The following is a 12,309-nucleotide window of genomic DNA, read 5'->3' as shown; positions in this document are numbered from 1 at the left end:
TCCAGACACGCCGGTCACTAGGTGGCGCTATACCAAGGAATACGCGTTTGGGGCTATAACTCCCACACCAAACCTCCCAGAGTCAAAAACTTGTACGCACTTATTCCCTGGAGTCTGCTGCATCTTTTGGCATAGGCCACGCCCATTTGCGTCTAGAATTTTTTTTCGCAAAATCGCGAAAACCGCAAAACTGTATTTTCGCTACTCCTCCCACATTTCTTGACCAATCGACACCAACTTTGCACACGGCATCTTCAGACGCACACGCAAAGAAATGATAGACAGTTTTTTGATCCGACCTTCGACGACGAAACGGTAGCGTTTTGAATATTGGTTTATTAGCTAAATTAGACGTGGAATAGCAAAAATCCAAAAAAATCCAAAATGAGACATCGGATCGAGTCCAAATTTTACACACATGTTGGTGCTAACCTTAATGTCGTTCGATAAAAATTTCGGAAAAATTCGCCATTAGGGGGCGCAATAAACGAGGAAATTGTATATCTTCTAATTGGCCAAAGGAATGTTCTTCAAACTCAAGGGAAACCATCAAGGGGCAAACCCGAGTCTATATAGAAAATATGGCCAAGAATTATTAATGTGGGCGGGAGTTATTTGGCAAAGGAAAATTGTCTTTGGAAAATTTCGCCACAGGGCGGCGCCAAAAAACGACGACATTGTCTATCTCCTATTTGGCCAATGTTCTGAAAACGCGTTTTAGGCTATAACTCCCACACCGAAGCTCCCACAGTCAAAACCTTTATATCCACATGTTGTTCACGGTAGCGTTTTGAATACTTGCTTCGCGTTGTGCCGGCGAAATGCACATTTCTTGTCGCGTTGTGCCGGCGAAATGCACACTTCTTGGACCCCTGCATAACTGCTTGCAGTTCTAGTTAGGGGTCCAAGCCAACAGGTTGGATCCCTATTGTTTTTGTAAGGATTTTTATTATTATTATTATTTCCCTCTAGAAGTGGGCCCACAGCCCAAACCGTAAATGGTGCCGACACGCCAATTGCATGACTAGATCCAGGTCCGTGAACATTACGCAGACCACAAAAATACAGACACGCCGGCCACTAGGTGGCGCTATACCAAGGGAAAACGCGTTTGGGGCTATAACTCCCACACCGAACCTCCCACAGTCCAAAAACTTGTACACACATATTCACTGGAGTCTGCTGCAACTTTTGGCATAGGCCACGCCCATTTGCGTCTATAATTTTTTTTCGCAAAATCGCGAAAACCGCAAAACTGTATTTTCGCTACTCCTCCCACATTTCTTGACCAATCGACACCAAACTTTGCACACGGCATCTTCAGACGCACACGCATAGAAATGATAGACACTTTTTTGATCGGACCTTCGACGACGAAACGGTAGCGTTTTTAATATTTGTTTATTAGCTAAATTAGACGTGAAAAATCCAAAATCCAAAAAAATCCAAAATTAGACATCGGATCGAGTCCAAATTCTACACACATGTTGGTGCTAACCTTAATGACGTTCGATAAAAATTTCGGGAAATTTCGCCATTAGGGGGCGCAATAAACGAGGAAATTGTATATCTTCTAATTGGCCGAAGGAATGTTCTTCAAACTCAAGGGAAACCATCAAGGGGCAAACCCGAGTCTATATAGAAAATATGGCCAAGAATTATTAATATGGGCGGGAGTTATTTGGCAAAGGAAAATTGTCTTTGGAAAATTTCGCCACAGGGCGGCGCCAAAAAACGACGACATTGTCTATCTCCTATTTGGCCAATGGAATGTTCTGAAAACGCGTTTTAGGCTATAACTCCCACACCGAAGCTCCCACAGTAAAAACCTTTCTATCCACATGTTGTTCACGGTAGCGTTTTGATTACTTGCTTCGCGTTGTGCCGGCGAAATGCACATTTCTTGTCGCGTTATGCCGGCGAAATGCACACTTCTTGGACCCCTGCATAACTGCTTGCAGTTCTAGTTATTATTATTTCCCTCTAGAAGTGGGCCCACACCCCAAACCGTAAATGGTGCCGACACGCCAATTGCATGACTAGATCCAGGTCCGTGAACATTACGCAGACGACAAAATCCAGACACGCCGGTCACTAGGTGGCGCTATACCAAGGAATACGCGTTTGGGGCTATAACTCCCACACCAAACCTCCCAGAGTCAAAAACTTGTACGCACTTATTCCCTGGAGTCTGCTGCATCTTTTGGCATAGGCCACGCCCATTTGCGTCTAGAATTTTTTTTCGCAAAATCGCGAAAACCGCAAAACTGTATTTTCGCTACTCCTCCCACATTTCTTGACCAATCGACACCAAACTTTGCACACGGCATCTTCAGACGCACACGCAAAGAAATGACAGACAGTTTTTTGATCCGACCTTCGACGACGAAACGGTAGCGTTTTGAATATTGGTTTATTAGCTAAATTAGACGTGGAATAGCAAAAATCCAAAAAAATCCAAAATGAGACATCGGATCGAGTCCAAATTTTACACACATGTTGGTGCTAACCTTAATGTCGTTCGATAAAAATTTCGGAAAAATTCGCCATTAGGGGGCGCAATAAACGAGGAAATTGTATATCTTCTAATTGGCCAAAGGAATGTTCTTCAAACTCAAGGGAAACCATCAAGGGGCAAACCCGAGTCTATATAGAAAATATGGCCAAGAATTATTAATGTGGGCGGGAGTTATTTGGCAAAGGAAAATTGTCTTTGGAAAATTTCGCCACAGGGCGGCGCCAAAAAACGACGACATTGTCTATCTCCTATTTGGCCAATGTTCTGAAAACGCGTTTTAGGCTATAACTCCCACACCGAAGCTCCCACAGTCAAAACCTTTATATCCACATGTTGTTCACGGTAGCGTTTTGAATACTTGCTTCGCGTTGTGCCGGCGAAATGCACATTTCTTGTCGCGTTGTGCCGGCGAAATGCACACTTCTTGGACCCCTGCATAACTGCTTGCAGTTCTAGTTAGGGGTCCAAGCCAACAGGTTGGATCCCTATTGTTTTTGTAAGGATTATTATTATACTTCCCCCCTAGAAGTGGTACTACAGCCCAAACCGTAAATGGTGCACACACGCCAATTGCATGACTAGATCCAGGTCCGTGAACACTACGCAGACGACAAAACCCAGACATGCCGGCCACTAGGTGGCGCTATTCCAATGAATACGCGTTTGGGGCTATAACTCCCACACCGAATCTCCCACATTCAAAAACTTGTACGCACATATTCACTGGAGTCTGCTGCATCTTTTGGCATAGGCCACGCCCATTTGCGTCCTATAATTTTTTTTCGCAAAATCGCGAAAACCGCAAAACTGTATTTTTCGCTACTCCTCCCACATTTCTTGACCAATCGACACCAAACCTTGCACACGGCATCTTCAGACGCACACGCATAGAATTGATAGACACTTTTTTGATCGGACCTTCGACGACGAAACGGTAGCGTTTTGAATATTGGTTTATGAGCTAAATTAGACGTGGAAAATCAAAAATCCAAAGAAATCCAGAATTAGACATCGGATCGAGTCCAAATTGTACAGACATGTCGATGCTCACCTTAATGGACGTTCGATAAAAATTCGGGAAATTTTCGCCATTAAGGGGGCGCAATAAACGAGGAATTTGTATATCTTCTAATTGGCCGAAGGAATGTTCTTCAAACTCAAGGGAAACCATCAAGGGGCAATCCCGAGTCCTATATAGAAAATATGGCCAAGAATTATTAATGTGGGCGGGAGTTATTTGGCAAAGGATAATTGTCTTTGGAAAATTTCGCCACAAGGGCAGGCGCCAAAAAACGACGACAATTGTCTATCTCCTATTTGGCCAATGGAATGTTCTGAAAACGCGTTTTAGCCTATAACTCCCACACCGAAGCTCCCACAGTCAAAACCTTTATATCCACATGTTGTTCACGGTAGCGTTTTGAATACTTGCTTCGCGTTGTGCCGGCGAAACGCACATTTCTTGTAGCGTTGTGCCGGCGAAATGCACACTTCTTGGACCCCTGCATAACTGCTTGCAATTCTAGTTATTATACTTCCCCCCTAGAAGTGGTACTACAGCCCAAACCGTAAATGGTGCACACACGCCAATTGCATGACTAGATCCAGGTCCATGAACACTACGCAGACGACAAAATCCAGACATGCCGGCCACTAGGTGGCGCTATTCCAATGAATACGCGTTTTGGGCTATAACTCCCACACCGAATCTCCCACATTCAAAAACTTGTACGCACATATTCACTGGAGTCTGCTGCATCTTTTGGCATAGGCCACGCCCATTTGCGTCTAGAATTTTTTTTCGCAAAATCGCGAAAACCGCAAAACTGGTTTTTCGCTACTCCTCCCACATTTCTCGACCAATTGACACCAAACTTTGCACACGGCATCTTCAGACGCACACGCAAAGAAATGGTAGACACTTTTTTGATCCAACCTTCGACGACGAAACGGTAGAGTTTTGAATATTTGTTTATTAGCTAAATTAGACGTGGAAAATTAAAAATCCAAAAAAATCCAAAATTAGACATCGGATCGAGTCCAAATTCTACACACATGTTGGTGCTAACCTTAATGACGTTCGATAAAAATTTCGGAATATTTCGCCATTAGGGGGCGCAATAAACGAGGAAATTGTATATCGTCTACAAAATGTCGCCGCGAAAACGCTACACTGACTTCTCGCTACTCCTACAACAGCCAAATCCTTTGTATCCAATGGTTCAGGGTAGCAATTTGAACACATGCTTCGCGTTGTGCCGGCGAAACGCACATTTCTTGTCGCGTTGTGCCGGCGAAATGCACACTTCTTGGACCCCTGCATAACTGCTTGCAGTTCTAGTTAGGGGTCCAAGCCAACAGGTTGGATCCCTATTGTTTTTGTAAGGATTTTTATTATTATTATTATTTCCCTCTAGAAGTGGGCCCACAGCCCAAACCGTAAATGGTGCCGACACGCCAATTGCATGACTAGATCCAGGTCCGTGAACATTACGCAGACCACAAAAATACAGACACGCCGGCCACTAGGTGGCGCTATACCAAGGGAAAACGCGTTTGGGGCTATAACTCCCACACCGAACCTCCCACAGTCCAAAAACTTGTACGCACTTATTCCCTGGAGTCTGCTGCATCTTTTGGCATAGGCCACGCCCATTTGCGTCTAGAATTTTTTTTCGCAAAATCGCGAAAACCGCAAAACTGTATTTTCGCTACTCCTCCCACATTTCTTGACCAATCGACACCAAACTTTGCACACGGCATCTTCAGACGCACACGCAAAGAAATGACAGACAGTTTTTTGATCCGACCTTCGACGACGAAACGGTAGCGTTTTGAATATTGGTTTATTAGCTAAATTAGACGTGGAATAGCAAAAATCCAAAAAAATCCAAAATGAGACATCGGATCGAGTCCAAATTTTACACACATGTTGGTGCTAACCTTAATGTCGTTCGATAAAAATTTCGGAAAAATTCGCCATTAGGGGGCGCAATAAACGAGGAAATTGTATATCTTCTAATTGGCCAAAGGAATGTTCTTCAAACTCAAGGGAAACCATCAAGGGGCAAACCCGAGTCTATATAGAAAATATGGCCAAGAATTATTAATGTGGGCGGGAGTTATTTGGCAAAGGAAAATTGTCTTTGGAAAATTTCGCCACAGGGCGGCGCCAAAAAATGACGACATTGTCTATCTCCTATTTGGCCAATGTTCTGAAAACGCGTTTTAGGCTATAACTCCCACACCGAAGCTCCCACAGTCAAAACCTTTATATCCACATGTTGTTCACGGTAGCGTTTTGAATACTTGCTTCGCGTTGTGCCGGCGAAATGCACATTTCTTGTCGCGTTGTGCCGGCGAAATGCACACTTCTTGGACCCCTGCATAACTGCTTGCAGTTCTAGTTAGGGGTCCAAGCCAACAGGTTGGATCCCTATTGTTTTTGTAAGGATTATTATTATACTTCCCCCCTAGAAGTGGTACTACAGCCCAAACCGTAAATGGTGCACACACGCCAATTGCATGACTAGATCCAGGTCCGTGAACACTACGCAGACGACAAAACCCAGACATGCCGGCCACTAGGTGGCGCTATTCCAATGAATACGCGTTTGGGGCTATAACTCCCACACCGAATCTCCCACATTCAAAAACTTGTACGCACATATTCACTGGAGTCTGCTGCATCTTTTGGCATAGGCCACGCCCATTTGCGTCCATAATTTTTTTTCGCAAAATCGCGAAAACCGCAAAACTGTTTTTTCGCTACTCCTCCCACATTTCTTGACCAATCGACACCAAACTTTGCACACGGCATCTTCAGACGCACCCGCAAATAAATGATAGACAGTTTTTTGATCCGACCTTCGACGACGAAACGGTAGCGTTTTGAATATTGGTTTATTAGCTACATTAGACGTGGAATAGCAAAAATCCAAAAAAATCCAAAATGAGACATCGGATCGAGTCCAAATTTTACACACATGTTGGTGCTAACCTTAATGTCGTTCGATAAAAATTTCGGAAAAATTCGCCATTAGGGGGCGCAATAAACGAGGAAATTGTATATCTTCTAATTGGCCAAAGGAATGTTCTTCAAACTCAAGGGAAACCATCAAGGGGCAAACCCGAATCTATATAGAAAATATGGCCAAGAATTATTAATGTGGGCGGGAGTTTTTGGCAAAGGAAAATTGTCTTGGGAAAATTTCGCCAACAGGGCGGCGCCAAAAAACGACGACATGGTCTATCTCCTATTTGGCCAATGGAATGTTCTGAAAACGCGTTTTAGGCTATAACTCCCACACCGAAGCTCCCACAGTCAAACCTTTATATCCAAATGTTGTTCACGGTAGCGTTTTGAATACCTGCTTCGCGTCGTGCCGGCGAAACGCACATTTCTTGTCGCGTTGTGCCGGCGAAATGCACACTTCTTGGACCCCTGCATAACTGCTTGCAGTTCTAGTTAGGGGTCCAAGCCAACAGGTTGGATCCCTATTGTTTTTGTAAGGATTTTTCTTATTATTATTCTTACCTGCCTAAAAGTGTGCCCACAGCCCAAACCGTAAATGGTGACGACACGCCAATTGCCTGACTAGATCCAGATCTCTTCGGACTACGCAGACGACAAAATCCAGACACGCCGGCCACTAGGTGGCGCTATACCAAGGGAAAACGCGTTTGGGGCTATAACTCCCACACCGAACCTCCCACAGTCAAAAACTTGTTCGCACATATTCACTGGAGTCTGCTGCATCTTTTGGCATAGGCCACGCCCATTTGCGTCTATAATTTTTTTTCGCAAAATCGCGAAAACCGCAAAACTTTTTTTTCGCTACTCCTCCCACATTTCTTGACCAATCAACACCAAACTTTGCACACGGCATCTTCAGACGCACACGCAGAGAAATGATAGACACTTTTTTGATCCGACCCTCGAAGACGAAACGGTAGCGTTTTGAATATTTGTTTATGAGCTAAATTAGACGTGGAAAATTAAAAATCCAAAAAAATCAGAAATTGGACATCGGATCGAGTCCAAATTCTACACACATGTTGGTGCTAACCTTATTGACGTTCGATAAAAATTTCGGAACATTTCGCCTTTAGGGGGCGCAATAAACGAGGAAATTGTATATCTTCTAATTGGCCAAAGGAATGTTCTTCAAACTCAAGGGAAACCATCAAGGGGCAAACCCGAGTCTATATAGAAAATATGGCCAAGAATTATTAATGTGGGCGGGAGTTATTTGGCAAAGGAAAATTGTCTTTGGAAAATGTCGCCACAGGGCGGCGCCAAAAAACGACGACATTGTCTATCTCCTATTTGGCCAATGTTCTGAAAACGCGTTTTAGGCTATGACTCCCACACCGAAGCTCCCACAGTCAAAACCTTTATATCCACATGTTGTTCGCGGTAGCGTTTTGAATACTTGCTTCGTGTTGTGCCGGCGAAACACACATTTCTTGTCGCGTTGTGCCGGCGAAATGCACACTTCTTGGACCCCTGCATAACTGCTTGCAGTTCTAGTCTTTTTATTCTTCCCGCCTTGAAAGTGTGTCCACAGCCCAAACCGTAAATGGTGCACACGCGCCAATTACATGACTAGATCCAGGTCCGGCACCGCTACTCAGATAACCAAATCCAGACATGCCGGTCCCTAGGTGGCGCTATACCAAGGGGAAACGCGTTTGGGGCTATAGCTCCCACACCGAACCTCCCACGGTCAAAAACTTGTACGCACATATTCACTGGAGTCTGCTGCATCTTTTGGCATAGGCCACGCCCATTTGCGTCTAGAATTTTTTTTCACAAAATCGCGAAAACCGCAAAACTCTTTTTTCCCTACTCCTCCCACATTTCTCGACCAATCAACACCAAACTTTGCACACGACATCGTCAGACGCAAACGAAAAGAAAAACTCAAACACTTTTTGATCCGACCTTCGATTACGAAACGGTAGCATTTTGAATATTTGTTTATTAGCTACGTTTTACGTCGAAACGCAAAAATTCAAAAAATACCAAAATTACACATCGGATCAAGTCCAAATTTTAGACACATGTCGGTGCTACCCTTAATGGCGTTCAATAAAGATTTCGGAATATTTCGCCATAAGGGGGCGCAATAAACGAGGAAATTGTATATTTTCTAATTGGCCAAAGGAATGTTCTTCAAACTCAAGGGAAACCATCAAGGGGCAAACCTGAGTTTATATAGAAAATATGGCCAAGAATTATTAATGTGGGCGGGAGTTTTTGGCAAAGGAAAATTGTCTTGGGAAAATTTCGCCAACAGGGCGGCGCCAAAAAACGACGACATTGTCTATCTCCTATTTGGCCAATGGAATGTTCTGAAAACGCGTTTTAGGCTATAACTCCCACGCCGAAGCTCCCACAGTCAAAACCTTTATATCCACATGTTTTTCACGGTAACGTTTTGAATACTTGCTTCGCGTTGTGCCGGCGAAATGCACATTTCTTGTTATTATACTTACCTCCCTGAAACTGTGCCCACAGCCCAAACCGTAAATGGTGCCGACACGCCAATTGCATGATTAGATCCAGATCCTTGGGGACTACGCAGACGACAAAATCCAGACATGCCGGCCACTAGGTGGCGCTATACCAAGGAATACGCGTTTGGGGCTATAACTCCCACACCGAACCTCCCACAGTCAAAAACTTGTACGCACATATTCACTGGAGTCTGCTGCATCTTTTGGCATAGGCCACGCCCATTTGCGTCTAGAATTTTTTTTCGCAAAATCGCGAAAACCGCAAAACAGTTTTTTCCCTACTCCTCCCACATTTCTTGACCAATCGACACCAAACTTTGCACACGGCATCTTCTGACGCACACGCAAAGAATGCTGGAAAACTTTTTTGATCCGACCTTCGACGACGAAACGGTAGCGTTTTGAATATTGGTTTATGAGCTAAATTAGACGTGGAAAATCAAAAATCCAAAGAAATCCAAAATTAGACATCGGAACGAGTCCAAATTTTACACACATGTTGGTGCTAACCTTAATGTCGTACGATAAAAATTTCGGAAAATGTCGCCATTAGGGGGCGCCATAAACGAGGAAATTGTATATCTTCTAATTGGCCAAAGGAATGTTCTTCAAACTATGAGGGAACCATCACGGGGCAAACCCGAGTCTATATAAAAATTATGGTCAAGAATTATTAATGTGGGCGGGAGTTATTTGGAAAAGGAAAATTGTCTTTGCAAAATTTCGCCACAAGAGGGCGCAAAAAAACGACGAAATAATACATCTCCTAATCGCCAATGGAATGTTCTGAAAACGCGTTTTGGGCTAAAACTCCCACACCGAACCTCCCACAGTCAAAACCTTTGTATCCACAGATTCACTGGAGTCAGCTGCATCTTTTGGCATACGCCGTTTCTCAGTTTCGAACACATGCTTCGCGTTGTGCCGGCGAAATGCACACTTCTTGGACCCCTGCATAACTGCTTGCAGTTCTAGTTATTATTATTATTATTCCCGGCTAGAAGTGGTACCACAGCCCAGACCGTAAATGGTGCCGACAAGCCAATTGCATGACTAGATCCAGGTCCGTGAGGTGACGGGAGACGACAAAATCCAGACACGCCGGCCACTAGGTGGCGCTATACCAAGGGAAAACGCGTTTGGGGCTATAACTCCCACACCGAACCTCCCACAGTCAAAAACTTGTACGCACATATTCACTGGAGTCTGCTGCATCTTTTGGCATAGGCCACGCCCATTTGCGTCCATAATTTTTTTTCGCAAAATCGCGAAAACCGCAAGACTGTTTTTTCGCTACTCCTCCCACATTTCTTGACCAATCAACACCAAACTTTGCACACGGCATCTTCAGACGCACACGCAAAGAAATGATAGACACTTTTTTGATCCGACCCTCGCCGACGAAACGGTAGCGTTTTGAATATTTGTTTATTAGCTAAATTAGACGTGGAAAATTAAAAATCCAAAAAAATCCAAAATTAGACATCGGATCGAGTCCAAATTTTACACACATGTTGGTGTTAACCTTAACGTCGTTCGATAAAAATTTCGCCATTAGGGGGCGCAATAAACGAGGAAATTGTATATCGTCTACAAAATTTCGCCGCGAAAACGCTACACTGACTTCTCGCTACTCCTACCACAGTCAAATCCTTTGTATCCACAGGTTCAGGGTAGCGTTTTGAACACATACTTCACGTTGTGCCGGCGAAACGCACATTTCTTGTCGCGTTGTGCCGGCGAAATGCACACTTCTTGGACCCCTGCATAACTGCTTGCAGTTCTAGTTAGGGGTCCAAGCCAACAGGTTGGATCCCTATTGTTTTTGTAAGGATTTTTCCTATTATTATTATTATTATTATTATTATTATTATTCTTCCCCCCGTACTTGTGGGACTACAGCCCAAACCGTAAATGGTGCACACGCGCCAATTGCATGACTAGATCCAGGTCCGGCACCGCTACTCAGATAACCAAATCCAGACGCGCCGGCCACTAGGTGGCGCTATACCAAGGACAGACGCGTTTGGGGCAATAACTCCCACACCGAATCTCCCACATTCAAAAACTTGTACGCACAGATTCACTGGAGTCTGCTGCATCTTTTGGCATAGGCCACGCCCATTTGCGTCTATAATTTTTTTTCGCAAAATCGCGAAAACCGCAAAAATGCTTTTTCCCTACTCCTCCCACATTTCTTGACCAATCGACACCAAACTTTGCACACGACATCTTCAGACGCACGCGCACAGAATGCAGGAAACACTTTTTTGATGCGACCTTTGACGACGAAACGGTAGCGTTTTGAATATTGGTTTATTAGCTAAATTAGACGTGGAATATCAAAAATCCAAAGAAATCCAAAATTAGACATCGGATCGAGTCCAAATTTTACACACATGTTGGTGTTAATCTTAATGTCGTTCGATAAAAATTCCGGAATTTTTCGCCATTAGGGGGCGCAATAAACGAGGAAATTGTATATCTTCTAATTGGCCCGAGGAATGTTCTTCAAACTATAAGGGAACCATCAAGGGGCAAACCCGAGTCTATATAAAAAATATGGCCAAGAATTATTAATGTGGGCGGGAGTTATTTGGCAAAGCAAAATTGTCTTTGGAAAATTTCGCCACAGGGCGGCACCAAAAAACGACGACATTGTCTATCTCCTATTTGGCCAATGGAATGTTCTGAAAACGCGTTTTAGGCTATAACTCCCACACCGAAGCTCCCACAGTCAAAACCTTTATATCCACATGTTGTTCAGGGTAGCGTTTTGAACACATGCTTCGCGTTGTGCCGGCGAAACGCACATTTCTTGTCGCGTTGTGCCGGCGAAATGCACACTTCTTGGACCCCTGCATAATTTTTATACTTCCCGCGCTAAAAGTGGGCCCACAGCCCAAACCGTAAATGGTGCACACGCGCCAATTACATGACTAGAACCAGGTCCGGCACCGCTACTCAGATAACAAAATCCAGACACGCCGGCCACTAGGTGGCGCTATACCAAGGAAAGACGCGTTTGGGGCTATAACTCCCACACCGAACCTCCCACATTCAAAACCTTGTACACACATATTCACTGGAGTCTGCTGCATCTTTTGGCCTAGGCCACGCCCATTTGCGTCTGGGAATATTTTTCGCTAAATCGCGAAAACCGCAAAACTGCTTTTTCGCTACTCCTCCCACATTTCTCGCCCGATCAACACCAAACTTTGCACACGACATCATCAGACGCACACGCAAAGAATGCATAAAACACTTTT

At 44.3% G+C, this 12,309-nt stretch overlaps 1 protein-coding gene across 3 annotated transcripts in view; it reads right to left on the bottom strand.

Moving 5' to 3' along the window:
• LOC115555194 (microtubule-associated serine/threonine-protein kinase 3) overlaps positions 1 to 12,309 on the bottom strand; it is a 266,613-nt gene that overhangs the window by 71,998 nt on the left and 182,306 nt on the right. The window lies entirely within an intron of this gene.

This window comes from Gadus morhua, chromosome 12 (genome assembly GCF_902167405.1).
Source record: "Gadus morhua chromosome 12, gadMor3.0, whole genome shotgun sequence".
In the NCBI taxonomy this organism is placed as follows: Eukaryota; Metazoa; Chordata; class Actinopteri; order Gadiformes; family Gadidae; genus Gadus; species Gadus morhua.
Note: the sequence above shows the minus strand (reverse complement) of the source record. Positions and strands in the feature narration are given on the sequence as shown.